Source organism: Pogona vitticeps, chromosome 2 (assembly GCF_051106095.1).
Source record: "Pogona vitticeps strain Pit_001003342236 chromosome 2, PviZW2.1, whole genome shotgun sequence".
Lineage (NCBI taxonomy): Eukaryota > Metazoa > Chordata > Lepidosauria > Squamata > Agamidae > Pogona > Pogona vitticeps.
The window spans coordinates 312,247,807-312,261,714 of record NC_135784.1 but is presented as its reverse complement, the minus strand read 5'-3'; the positions used below and the strand labels follow the sequence as shown (position 1 = coordinate 312,261,714).

Genomic DNA, 13,908 nt, shown 5'->3' with positions numbered 1-13,908 from the left:
GGCGGATGCTGGGGAGATGTGCCTGACCCACCTTCTGGGAAAGGACGGCCGGGCAGAACCCCAGGGTGAAGCGATCGCCTGCCCAGGAACCAGGAAATCATCTAGTCTCTTTCCTCCTCCTCGGTTACCGATTACAGACTGAATTGCCTTCATGACGGTTCTTTTGCTAATCACTTCCCCTCTTCGGCAAGCCCAGCTCTGAGAATCAGGCAGGCAAATACATTCATCGCTTTTCAATTTTGCAGAGGTGCCTGGCAAGAGGGCCGAAAGACTCTTGTCTCTTAGCACCTGCCTTTTTAAAAATCTGTCTGTCTTGCTTTTAGCATGCTGTTCCTTCCTTCCTTCCTTCCATCCATCATCAGTCCGTCCTTCCTTCCTTCCTTCCTTCCTTTGACTGACTGACTGACTGATTGATTGATTGATTGATTGATTGATTTTTATACTGCCCATCTGGAGAAATCCACTCTGGGCAATTTACAAAAACAAACAGGCTATTGGCAGGGGAGACTGGGCTTAATTTACCTCTCTGAGAAAATCCCATGGTGGGAGAGCTTGCTCTTGAGGAATATGTGTCTCCCCGCTCCTTAATGTGATGTTTGAGTCTTCATCAGGACTTCATCAACAGGCAAGTGCTTAAAAGGTCTTGTAGCATTTTCCCACTGAACTTTGGTGGCAAACCCAGAAAACATCCAATGAGATCAAACAGAATGCTTTCCTTGAATTGGGTCTTCTTGATGGCCAGGGGTGTGTGTGTGTGTGTGTGTGTGTGTGTGTGTGTGTGTGTGTGTGTGTGTGTGTGTGTGTGTGTGTGTGTGTGTGTGTGTGTGTGTGTGTGTGTGTGTGTGTGTGTGTGTGTGTGTGTGTGTGTGTGTCACGGGGGAGTTCCCAGTCATGGATATCTACGAGCCTGGCTTCCCAACCCATAAATCAAAGCCACAGAGAGCCTACGGAGGACAGGAAGGGTGATGTGGAACAGCTGCAGAGCTATAAAACCTCTGCTAGTAAAAGCACCTGCTCCCCAGGTTGGGGACCCTTTCCTGCAGCTTTCCGAAGAGGTCATGCTGGCCTCGTGGGGCTCCAGAAGGGGAGCCTAACCTCTCTCTGCAAGACCAGCCCTCATCAAGGGAGAAGCGGGGGGGGGAGCCTGTTCTGCCTTCCATGTAGATTCTCTGCCTAGCAAAGATTACACAAGAGGAACAGATCACCCACTGAGCCGAGGGCGAAGCTAATGCATCCCTCTTTCCTAATTAATGTATGTCTAGCTTGTACTTTAATGGAATTCTAGCTGGGAGCTTCATCTGGCATCTCCAAAGCAAGGCTGCCGTTGGAACAAAAAAGCGGGAAAGGCCATTGCCGACACTGCTGGGCAAGTAAAATCCATTTTCTCCGCCGCGCTCTTTCCCTTCCTTTGTTGGGCCACAGCTGGAGATCTTGTGAGATGAGGACACGAGGAAATGAGAAGAAGCGGGCAGCTGGGTGAGATCCGGTGTGGGTGGGTGGGGGACATTGGGTCCAGTGCCTGGTTCTAAAACTGGCCAACCAGCTGCCTCTCAAAAGGCCACCAGCAAGCCTTGAACCGTCCTCTTCCACGGTTCTTCCCCTGCAGCGCCTCAGTGCTAGCCTGGTTCAAAGATCTCGTGCCTTGCTCCGGGTTGAGGCCTGGCCTGGACCTCCGCTGGTCCAAATGGATGAGTAGATATTGCCATGCATCCCTCCCCCCCAGCCCATCCAAGATTAAGGTAGTTCCACACAGACACCCCTAGATCTAGAGCAGTCGTTGCGGCCCTCTCTTAGTTTGGGTCTCCCTTCCCCTGGAGCACGGGGCTGAGCTCTGAAGATCCAGAATATGAGGGAAACATCAACATGCTGGAGTCTGTCTGGAGGAAAGTGAAGACGCTGGGAAGATGGAAGCTGAGCCCTCTTCAGCTCCGAGAAGGGCTGCCACGGGGAAGGCAAGCATGCTTTTTCCCCTGCAGCCACACAGGCCAAACCTGGAGCAACAGATTCCAGTAGCAAGACAGGAGACTTCACGTAAAGGTCAGGAAGAACTTCCTGAGAGTAAGGGCTGTTTAACTGCTGGAATGGAGGACCGAAGAAGGTGGGGGACTCTCCTGTGTGAGGCTGGCCAGCTGTGGGGCAGGGAGGTCGGAGCTGTGCATTTCCTATGCAATTGCCCAGCAAGGGGCTGGACTGAAAATGACCCTTAAAGTCAGGGTCCCTCCTGACTTTACAGTTCTGTGGATTCTGTCTTGGGACAAATGATGAAATCAAATCAAGTTGATGTGTCAGAGCTGCAGAGGGAGGGAGGGAGGAAGGGAGGGAAGAGGGGCCCTCCTGGTGCCTGAGGGCATTTGGAGGAAATGCTGCAGGCCATCTGCTGGTTAAACCCCTTTTAAGCCTGCTGTGGCCCCACAGAAATTCATAGAGCAGACCAGCTCCCCCCCCACCTCCCCCAATACATAAAACACTCTGTCAGCCTGCATGCTTTGGCTGAGTCACAGATGAGACGATAATGACATCAGGCCACCTGTAAAAGGAGAAAAAAGGCAGCCAAGGAAATAAGTGTCTTTCGAGAAGGGATTGGGGAGATGGCAAAGAGAAGTCAAGAAGTCCCGGCCCAGACCCCAGGCTCCCCCCCCCCCCACCGAGAAGGTCCAGGAAAGGAGCAGTTCCAAAATGAGCCTGGTCTGAGAGGTGCCGGCACCCTGTGACCTGCTCCCCAGCCCTCCTCTAGGACCTCTGCAACACGGCGCAGGACCCTGGACAGGGGAGAGGTTCAAGGAGCGCACCTCCCGAGAAAGCACTCTCGGTGGCTGTGCAGGGACTTGAACCCCGACACTCCTGTCCACGACACCCCACTGGCTGTGAGGAGACACACGGCATAAAGTCAGATTTCCGGGAAGGATCGCCAGGCGAGGGCGAGGCTTCCATCAGCTTGTGAGATGCGCCTGGTTCCCTGCTTTCTGGCAGGATGGGGGAGCAGTGCTTTGCTTTGGTGCCTAAAAGTATTCTTATGAATAATTGCAGCGAAACGGCCCTCGTCAAAATAAACCAGCCAAAGCAGCGCTGGAAGCCTGCCAGCTGAGCCCTGTGTTGTTGTTGTTGTTGTGTGTGTCTTTCTCCTCCCAAATTCACTTCGGGCAGTAGCTAGCAAAAGGCGTGCCAACTGAGGCGGGCACCTAAGGGGCTGGCATGCCATTTTGCAGGGTCATGTTGGCCCACAAACAAAGCACGCAGGCCCAGCGGCACACGCCAAACACAGCACCGCCCCTCTTCTGCTCCTGCTAATCTCAAAAGTTGCGACCAGGAAATGCAAGGAGATTTCCTTGGCACGTTTTGCGCGGGACATGCATGGCGGCTGCACATCCAAGAGGCTCTGGGGATTGGAAAAATGGGTGTCTGTGGGTAGAAGAGGTGGGTGGGTCTGTCCTCAACAGCCCCCCCCCACTTTCACCCACGGCTGCACAGTCAAAAACCTAACAGGCAGAAGACAATAGTGCCATAGGCAGCTTCTGGGGAAGAAGGGAGCAGACGCTTTGCATGTGCTCAGAGGCACTCATTTAGATCTACAAAATAGATTCTGGTGCTGAATCCCAGATGATGATGAGCACGTGATTTTGACACTCCGTCACAGGTGCAAAGATAACGGGAAGCCAGCCATAGTGGCACAAGCAGATGGAGCTGGAAAGCAGCCTCTGAGCCGCTGTGGCTGGTCCCCTGGGCTAGAAGGCTTCCCACCTGGGCATACAGAAAGGCACGCCCACCTGTATGCAAGGCCAGCCATTGCATGCGCCTGGGTGCACCTCTACTCTGAGTCCACATGGAGCTTTTTCTACATGCAAACACCGCAAGGGATCTGTTGGGTTGGCTTGAAGGCCCCCCTGCTTCATCTGGATGGATAGAAATGCTGTAGCCTTGAGTGAGGCTCTTGGTCCAGCTAGCCCAGGGCTACCAGCTTGGACCACCACCAGCAGCCGTGGTGTCTCTCCAGGGTTCCAGGCAGAATGGCTTCCTAGCCCTGCCTGGAGATCCTTGGCAAAGCCTCATGTCATCCCCTCCAAGGACTAGCTAGGTCTGACCTCACTGAGCATTTGAAATCAAGAGAGACGAGGGGGTTGAGGGCAGGCGGGTGGCCTGGCATTCTCGTCTTCAGGGGCCGGCAGTTTTGCCTCTGGGAAGCCCTCAAGCAGCATGGAAGTATTCTGCACCTTCCTTTCATGCCCTGAGACCCGACAGGCACAGGCATGCACTGCCTCTGAGGCCAGGAGGCTGACCACCATGACTGAAGCCATGGAGGGTCCTAATTTCTAGTTATGAAAGACTGACTGAGAGCCACCTGACTCACAATGCTGAGCCCCCCCCCCCACTCCCGGACTGGCCAATTTCTACCAGGAAGAGCAGTTACCAACATCAATTCCCAAGCAAGGTGACGAGGGAAGCTTTCGTCAAAGTGTGCCCAGGCCAGTGGGACCCAGATCTGCTTGGAGTTGCTAATTGCCTGGCCGAGTGCCGAAGGAGGAGAGAACCGTCCACGGGGTTCATGAAAATGCCTGCTGTTGAACTGTGCATTGCTTAGGGTTGGGCTGAGGGAGGCAGGAAGGGAGTGCGATCTTTGCTCACTGCTCCCACCTCCCGCCAGCCAGCATCTCCCTTTCAAGAGCCAGGGCACTGTTTTAAAGAAAAGAGGAGGCTGAGGAGGTACAGCCCCCCCCCCCGTGACAACCAGGGAGATCCCCCTGTCCTCCCGCCCGAAACCTTTGCTCAGAGTTGGGTAGAGTTACTTTTTCAATGAGAGCAACAGTATTATTAGACCTTTGGAAGGGCCAAGCTGGCGGGGGCCCCAGGGGGTCGTGGGATCCAGCGCCTGCCAAGGAAGCCCAGGGAGGAACCCGACTCTCAGCCTTCGGTTCCACAGCCAGAGACCTGAACCACCGGCCTGCCCAGCAGTTTGGACTCCTCAGAATGCCCTCGGGCTGCGTGGCCCTGACGGGCAGAGGATTCTGGGGCACGTTGTCCAAAGAAAACAAAATGTGACACAAGGTCGGCCTTTTTTCCTCCGGCTCCAGTGGCCCAAGACCTTCTCGAGATCTGCTGGTGCCATCCTTCCCCCTTCCTCCTTGCTGCTGCTTTGGAGGCCTGGAAAACATTCCCCCCTCCAGGTTTTGTTCTTGGCCACCTTATTCCAGAGCCTCAGCTCTCAGAGCAAATGGACATTTCCCTGCAAGACGCCAACTGGCCCACTCAGAGGAAAAGCCAACCGCCCTTTGGCACATGACCCGTCAACAGAACAGCAACAACAGCCTCCAACCGCTTCCAACCCAAGAGTGGATGCAAAGGAATCCGATGGCCCATGCTCCCTCAGCTAGCACACGATTCCTGGCTCTGTCACAGTGGCTGCACAGGTGGATACCCAACAGGGACAGTCTTCCAGCTCTTTTGGTAGAGTGCTGGGAGCTATATCTGTTGAATTTCCACCCCCGTTCAGAGCACCGCGAGTGTTTGGCAGCCCCATTGGGGGAGATGGCCTGCTCCCCAGCACGGTGAGGTCATGCCTTGAGAGGAAAGCCAGTGGCGAGGTCTGCTGGACCTCGCCCTTGGTTGCAATGGCATCCCAACTCAGGCGCCCAGTTGGTCCCAGATGCCACCCAGCCTCTTCTCAAACAGATGCACGTGTATCAGCAAAGCCGTTCCTCCTGATGGAGCCATGAGAGTATGCCTGTGGCCAGCGTGCAGACTGCAAAGGGGAGTGGCGGGGGGGGGGGGGCAGGATAATTGAACAGGGCATACCTGGGTCCTAGAGGTGAAAGTGAACCCATATCTAGATCAGGAATGGAGAGGATCCTGGCTAACAGGAGGGAATCTAGGACAGAGGAAGATATTCCAAAGGTGGGGAACAGAACTGCGCAGATGTGTGTGCGTTCTGGACTACAACTTCCAAAATTCCCCGAAAGCTGCCTGAAGAATTCTGGGACTTGTTGTCCAAAACACATTATCTGCATGCCCCTCATAAAGACTGTCCCTCTACATGAGTAGAGTATCTTTTGTCACGCCCATCGCTAGCTCCTACTCTCAGATTAGGAAAAAAAACACGGCTCTCTGTTCTGATGACTCACGGCTGGAATGTAGTAATTGAAGGGTAGAACCTCTTCAAAAGGAAGAGACTAAACAGGAAGGGAAGAGGAGTAGCATTATAGGGGAAGGATGTGTGTACACCTGCAAGAGAAATGCACGACCGATCTGGAGCGCAGAAAGCAACAGCCGTGGCGTGAGACTGGGTGAGCTGCTGCTGGTGGGGCCCTCTACAGACCTTCAAGCCAGATGGAAAACGGGCAGGGTGGCCCCCCCAGAGCAGATTGCTCCAGGTCCAAAGGGGAGGGAGACAGGGGCAACGGCAGGCGTCCACAACCCCAGTCGTTTTTGGAACTCCAACTCTGCCAGGAATGTAGGACCCAACCAAGTCCACGCTGGCCTCCATCTTCCCGACGGTGGAGGAAACCACAAGCAGATCAGCTGGGACTGGCCAGGTCCTCCCCAGCAGGGAGCACTCCATATGATGGCCAGAGTGGAGCACCCGGGGTGGAAGGAACCAGGCGGGAGCAAGTGTTGGGTGAGATTCCCAGACAGATAAACTCTTGAGAGGAGGGAGCGCATGACGGACAGTCTCAGTTTCCTGAACCTCTGATTCTGAGGAAAGAAATCCAAAACCTTTCCAGCAAGGAAGAAAAGCAAGAGGCATCTGAAAGAAACGGTGGGTTGCACAAAGTCTGCTTCCAGACGAGCGAAGGTTTCAAAGCGGGCAGGAAGTGGGAAGAGGACAAGGAAGAGGACCGGAGGGGCCTGCGTGTGCAGAGAGGAAGCGAGAAGGGCTCCAGCTCGGAAGGCGCTCAGACGAGCCAGAGAGGCTGGGAAGACAGAACAAAAAGAGGATTTGCAGCTCGGCTGTCAGCAAGAGGATGAACGAGGAAGCAGTAGGTGTGCTGCATGGAAACGATGGAGAAATATTAATGGGCGCCAGAGAGAGAGAGAAGGCGGAACGGCTGAGCTCCAGCATTGCCTCCGTCTCCTCCTGAAAGGAAAACAGCACACAGCCCAAAGGCAAGGAAAAGACAGGAGACGAGCCAAAGGGGGGGGGGGTACGGGAACACCTGCTACTTAGGATGATTCCACGTGTCTGGGGGCAGGGGAGGTGCCTTCAAGGGCCCTTTGAGGAACCTACAGGTGTAATCCCAGAGCTTCTGTCTACAATCTTTGGGGATTCTGGGAGAACAGGTGAGGTCCCCAATTCCAAAAAAGAAGGCCCAGGTGCCATATTTCTCCAAAAATAAGACAGGGTCTTATATTAATTTCTACTCCAAAAACACATTAGGGCTTATTTTCAGTGGGTGTTTTTCCTTTTTCATGTACAACCATCTACATTGATTCAAATACAGTTGTGTCATCTTCTTCTAGTTGCTACACAAGGGTGGAGGGCAGGGTTTCACTTCACTGGGGCTTATTTTTGGGGTAGAGCTTTTATGACAATCATACTAGGGCTTATTTTCAAGTGAGGTCTTATTTTCAGGAAACAGGGTAACTACAGCCTGGTCAGCCTGAAAGGAAAGGTTTCAGAGGTGACTGAACAGGTGGCCCATGAACATTTAGGCAGGAACTCTGCCGGAGCCTCAAGATGCCTTCCTGGGCCTGGAAAAACAGCGATTACTTGTGAAGCAATGATGCTGTCACACCCCGAGTGGGAATCCGTCTTAATGCTTGTCCACTGAGCCCAGGATTATCTGCTTCGAGTGGCAGCCGGAGGACTCTCCAGGGTCTTCTCCAGTGCAACCAGATCTTTTCCGCTGGCGCCTCTTGTCAGGGACTGAAATGTGTGGCTGCAGGGATGTCAGCCTGATGGATGTGCTTCTGCAAGGAGCAACACAGCTGCGCTCTCCCTGAGCCGCACCCCCTCCCCGTATGCACTGGCTTGAGCAACACATGGACTGTGTCCCCCATCAGCAGATATCTGGATAAATGCAATTTCCAGAGAAGCCGCAAGAAGCAGGTGGGGCCAGTGCCCTCTTAGAACTAGCAAGCTTATCAAGACGATTGTGTTTCTACAATTGTGTTTCTCATATTGCAATAAATCCAAGCAACCTTATGTTTCCCATAAACATAGGAACTGCAATCCTGGGACTGAAGATCCTGGTTCCATGATCTGACATGGAGGTAACGGTGCAAAAAGCACTCTGCACATGCTCCCATACTCTTTTTTTTTTTTTTTTAAAGCAAATGAAGCCATTCCTGTTCTTTAATCTTCTGGGTTACCTATTCCAGGGCTGACAATCCTGACAATCAAATTTAGCTGCAGAGGATTGAGCTCTGCTAATTCCTGGCTCAGATTATGTGCTTTCAGGAAAACGCCCTCTGGGGCCAATTCATTTTACTGCCCGAAACACAGAGAGATGGATAAACTTTGGGATCAATGAGACATCAGCTCCTTTTATGCCTCCTTATACCCAGCCTCATCTGTTTTTCCTGGCAGAGGGCCTAAGCCAGAATTGAACACAGTTTTCCAAATGCTTTAAAACACACTCACTCACTCACTCACTCACTCACTCACACACACACACACACACACACACACACACACACACACACACACACACACCACACCCGTGCTTTTGAGACCAATATAATTACTCCCTATGCCTTGAAAGCACCCACTTCTGTGCATGCTATCTGGGGGGGGTGTCTTTTGAACTGCTAGAGCGCCCCTCCCTCAAGCACATAGGGCTCCTGCTCATTAACCCCCTTCAGCCATTTTTCGGAAGCCCTGCAGCTGGTCAGGCCATTACCTCTCATCAGCTGAAGGGCATCCGGCGGCCCTTCTCCATCACATGCATCTCTGGCGCCGGCCACTTTGTGACTGGTTGACTGGCTGCACTGCTGCCCAGGTGGTCAGCATAGTAACCCAGCCCTCTCTCTTAGGACCCCCAAAGCTGGTCTGTGGTCAAAGTGGGAGGCCAGCTCCCTCTGGACTGGGTCGCAAATCCCTTCCACTCAAACCGTGGCTTTCCTCCTCCAGGCTGCCATTCTCTGCACCCTGCTTTGGCACAGCAAGCCCCTACCCAGTCAGCCTCTCCTGAATTGCTGGTGAGATGTCTTGGGGGCTATCAAGCTATGAAAGCCCCAATTCCCCCTCGGCCACTAACACAACCTTCCTCCTGCGTTTTGACCTGGCACTCCCCCCTCTCTCTAGCCCCCCCTCACTCTGCATGGAAGAACAGTCCCTTTCTCCAGGCAATGTGAGACCAGCCACTGGGTGGGTCTGCAGGTCAGAGGTGTCACCTGGTCTGTGTGTGTTTCTGTGGGTCTCTCTCTGTGTGTGTGCCTGTCCCTTCCTACCGTTCTTACAGACCGTAGTGGCCAACTTTTTCTGGCTGCCATTCGGGGGACAGGATGGGGAGAAAGAGGGAGCCCCACAGCAGGAGGCGGCCTGTGCTTGGTGAGCCCCAGAGCAGAGCTTGGGTCAGGCTCTGGGGAAGGGTCCCAGGAGACCCAGGGCAGGCTCCTCCTCTGGCCACCCCGCCCCCACCTTCCATGCATCGGGACGCCCCTCCATGCTTCTCGCACCCAGAGCACTCCCCAGAGGCCAGACGCCGAAGCTGCCGCCTAAAGGCCGAGGCGCCCTCGGTCTGGTGGCCGAGGGGCCGTTGAGGCGGTGGGGGCTCGGCGGCGGGGTTCTCTAGCCGGCTGATGCGGCGGGCCGGGGGCTTCCTGCTCCTCCCAAAGCAAAGCTGCTCCACCGCACCTCGCCAAATCGGCCGCAACCTGCCTCGCGGGGGGGGGGAGAAAGGGGGGCAAGTCTCGGAGATGCGTCCTGCGAGCGAAGCTGGTTGCAAAAGATTCCTCATTCGTCTCACGCCCCCCCCCCCGCGCGGCGGTCCCAGCAGGGATTCTCCCCATAGTCCCGCTCCCTCAGGCGGGGACCCCTCTGGACCACTCGCCCCTGGTACCATTTCCTAGCATCTTGCCAACCCCAGACCGCAGAGTCCCCAGGCGGGCAGGCGGGCAAGCAGGCGACCCGCCCTGTTCGACACGCACACCGCGGGTCCCCCGGTGGGGTCCGCGGTCGGCGCTCAGCTCCTAGGAGCCTTTTGCCCCTGGCCCCGCTCCAGGAAGCACCCACTCTCCTTCTCTCCCTCCCTCCCTTCCCCCCCCCACCCCGACCCCCGTCTCGGTCCTCGTTTATCCCTTCTGCGTTGCCAGCCTGGCGCTCGGTGCGCTGCCCGAGAAATCCCCCTCCCGGCGCCCAAGCTCGGCCGGGGCCCCGGGAGAAAGCCTCCCCGAGACCTGGGCAGGGCCGCCCTTCTCCCGCGCTGAGCAGACGTGCCCGGGCCTCGCTCCGGTTTGGGCACCTCCCGGCCCCCGCGCCGCCTGCCCTTCCGAAGCGCCCCGAGCGGGGGGGGGGCGGCCCTGCTGCCTCCTCCCTCCCTCCCTCCCTCCCTCCCTCCCTCCCTCCAGCCCCTGGCCCCCTCCCCCGGGGCTGTGCCCGGCCGCAGGGCACCCTTTTCCGCCGGTGATCCGCTTACCTGCGCGGGGCTGCGCCGGGCCCCCGCCTCGGGCGCCGCCTAGGAGAAGCCCCCTCACCGCCCCACCAGCCCGGAGGGTCCGGCAGCCGGCGAGCGCGGGACGGCGAGGAGAAGAGGGCCGGGCGGGCGGGCAGGCGGGGCGGCGGTGGAAGCAGGACCAGCCGGGGAGCCGCTCTGCCCCGGGAGCCGCGGCGCGCCCGAAGCGCAGCCTAGCCCAGCCCAGCCCAACCTGGCGCAGCTCAGCCCGGGAGGCAGCGGGAGGGCGGCGGGCGCGGGGGCGAGGTGTGCGGGGACAGAGCCGGGGCGGCTGGGCAGGCGAGGCGCCGTCGCCGCGCCTGGGGACTCCTTCTCTCCGGCGCAGCAGCGCGCGCGCACGGACCCGAGGAAGAGGGAGGGGAGGGAGGCGCAGAGTCACATGCCGGGAGAGGAGGGGAGGGGAGGGGAGGGGGAGGGGAGGCCCCCCTCATCCGCGAGATGCGCGGCAGGCAGGCAGGCGCTCGGTCCCTGCACCAGAGCGCGCGGGCTCGTGGCGATCCGCATCCGACCACCGCCCCCCCCTCTTCCCCTCCCCTCCCCTCGTCCGCTCCGCTTTCTCGCATTCTGACGGGACCAGGGAAACCCGGGGACCTCTCCCACCCCGGCCCCGCGCCAGCCTCGGGAGGGCTTGGCATCCCTCTCGCTCCCCGCATCTGCCGCCCGTCCGCCCCCGGACTCTGCGGCTCCGGCCTTGGGATGGGGGAGCCAGAGCCAGGCACCCCCTTGGAGATGCGGGGCAGAGCCCTTCCCCGCGGGGGCTTCCCGCCCCCTCCCCCGCGCAAAGGGGGACCCCGTTGCTTCCTCCGGGCCACCGCCAAGACCGTCACGAACGCGGGTCGGGGAAGGGGGGAGGGAAACGGGGAGGGGGGCGCAAAGCCCGAGCAAGCGCGGGTGGTTCCGAAGCCTCGTTCGCCCGGAAGGCTCCCTGCCCCGACCCTTCTTCTTTGCCAGGGTGCCGGCTCTGGTTTCCTTGTATTTCGTCCCCATCCATCCATCCATCCATCTCAGGAAGGGCTGCACAAGTCTTCCCATTTGCTCATCACAACAACCCTCCCAGGCAGGCCCAGGGGGAGGAGGAGGAGCTTCATGGCCCAGCGGGCATTTGGAGGGGAGCTGCCAGGCCACCATCAGAGCCCGGACCTTGCACAGCCTTTCTCTGGGGGCTGTGCAGCTGCCCGGGGAGAGGGTTCTCCCCAGCACTCCTCTGCTCGGGACTTTCCCCAAAAGGCGTTTGTTGCCCCACTCCTGGTCAAAGGCGGCTCATCTTCCGGCCGAGGCAGAGTTCCCCTCCCAGTGGCAGGAGAGACCGGCTGTGCTCCACCCCTCAGGAGGTCACCTCTCCTGGATGCAGGCCAGCACCTAGGGCTGTTGCGCTCCTGGGTTCTTCCTATCTGTTCCTCTCGAAAAGCTGGCCCTTCTTGGGGCGGTGGAGGCTGCTCTGACACAGCCAGCAGCCCCACTTGGGTGCACAAGTGGCCGGTGGGCTAACCAGTGGCTTGCTGTCAGTTCTGGCTGGCCCTGCCAGAAGGGGCCTGGCTCGGGCTCTTACAGAATGTCCCGCTGCAAAGGAAGGAAGGAAGGAAGGAAGGAAGGAAGGAAGGAAGGAAGGAAGGAAGGAAGGAAGGAAGGAAGGAAGGAAGGAAGGAAGGAAGGAAGGAAGGAAGGAAGGAAGGAAGGAAGGACTGATGATGGATAGAAGGAAGGAAGGAAGGAAGGAAGGAAGGAAGGAAGGAAGGAAGGAAGGAAGGAAGGAAGGAAGGAAGGAAGGAAGGAAGGAAGGAAGGAAGGAAGGAAGGAAGGAAGGAAGGAAGGAAGGAAGGAAGGATCTGTGATGTTTGCTGTTGCTCAGCTTCCCTTCCCTGTCACTGACCATCCATGGTGGCATTTTTACCTGTGATGGAGTGGCGTCACCTCTCTCCTAGTTAAGGCCTCAGAACTTTTTGATTAGCAAGGACCATTAATATCTTCCGCCCACCCTCTTAGGCTTCCCTGTACGTATTGCCTCTGATCGTGTTATTGTTACTGCTATTCTTTAATCGATTAGCCACCATCTTCCCATTAACTGGTTTGCCTGCTCGACTGATTCATGGGCAGCTGCAGAGCCCCCTTGCTCCTCTAACTCCATCTCCTCCTGGCATGGCTGCAGGGCTGCATTTGTTACCTGGCATATGGGAAGCCACCCGGGTGCCTCCTCCTTCTGCGTGGTTTGCAGGGTTCTACCCAATGGAAAATGGCAAAAAGGTAAGCAGGCGTTGCAGGAGGAGGCCCAGAGGCATGACTGATGGCTGGAAGATCTCGGCTGGTGGGCCTTCGCTAGATGACTTGATGGTTGGGGGGAGCCGGGGCCCTTTCCATGGGTCAGAAATGGTGGTGGCCTTCTGGATGTTTTTGGACTAGAGATCCCATCCTGCATCATGGGTGTGGCTAATCAGAGTTCTGGAGGGGAACATCTGGATGGCCCGCATTTCCCAGACTTGGTTTCATGGTGCAATGGCCTTTAGATTCTTTGCTGGGTTACGGACAGGCTTGGTCGGAGATGCTGCCTCAAGGTGGAGGGGAGGGCGCAGAGCCTGGTAAGTGGAAGAGAGGTTGAGGTGGCACCTCTCTCGCCTGATCCTCGCTTTATTTTTATAATTTTTTTTTTTACATAAAACCCAGCAGACGTGGCCTTTCCATCCACGTGTCCTAGGCAGGGGTGGGGTGGAGTGGGCAGGCTGTGCATGGAAGTTGCTCCTTTTACACAGGCATGTGTGGAACAGATACGTGGCAGAAGAGACACAAAGTTTGGAGGGGAGGGGGGTGATCATTGTTCCCCTTCTCTGCAGGCCTCCTTTCATGATGCTGCGATGCAGCCCTCTTTTTTTGCCTCACTGATGGTTCTCCAGGGATTTTTCTTAGCAATATTTCCCTTGAAACTGCTTTGCTTTTCTTTCTTTCAATCCCCCCTTGCAAAAAAAATAATAAAATAAAATTTAAAAAAAGGCTACTGCCTTTCTGCCATTTAATTAGGCTGATGGCCAGGAGGCTGCCAGCTCTTGTCTGGGCTCAGCTCTGCTTGGGCAACTGCTGTCTCATTCACAGAATCTCTGCTCCAGCCTGTTGCCTGGCATCAAAGTCTCTCCCCCCCCCCCCGCAGACTGCAGGGAGGCTGCAGGGGGAGGCAGGAGGCGCATGAAGATGCAAGGCCACCCCTGCCACAACCTCTTCCAGACTTGCTCGTGCTGTGGATGAAACGTGGTCAATTAATTAGTTCACTTTATCTGGCCTCCCCCGTGTGTTATAACCCGAGGTGATGCTGGCTCTC

The 13,908-nt window shown here is 56.8% G+C and overlaps 1 protein-coding gene across 2 annotated transcripts in view; it reads right to left on the bottom strand.

Annotated features, from left to right (window-relative positions):
- Positions 1-10,951, bottom strand: part of PHF24 (PHD finger protein 24) — a 34,020-nt gene extending 23,069 nt beyond the window's left edge. Inside the window, exon 1 of one of the 2 annotated variants that reach the window (XM_072993050.2) lies at positions 10,569-10,951. The gene's annotated coding sequence lies outside the window, so the exon portion shown is untranslated. The remainder of the gene's footprint in view (positions 1-10,568) is intronic. The other variant, XM_072993051.2, reaches the window with a different exon arrangement.
- Positions 10,952-13,908: the final 2,957 nt, after the last annotated feature.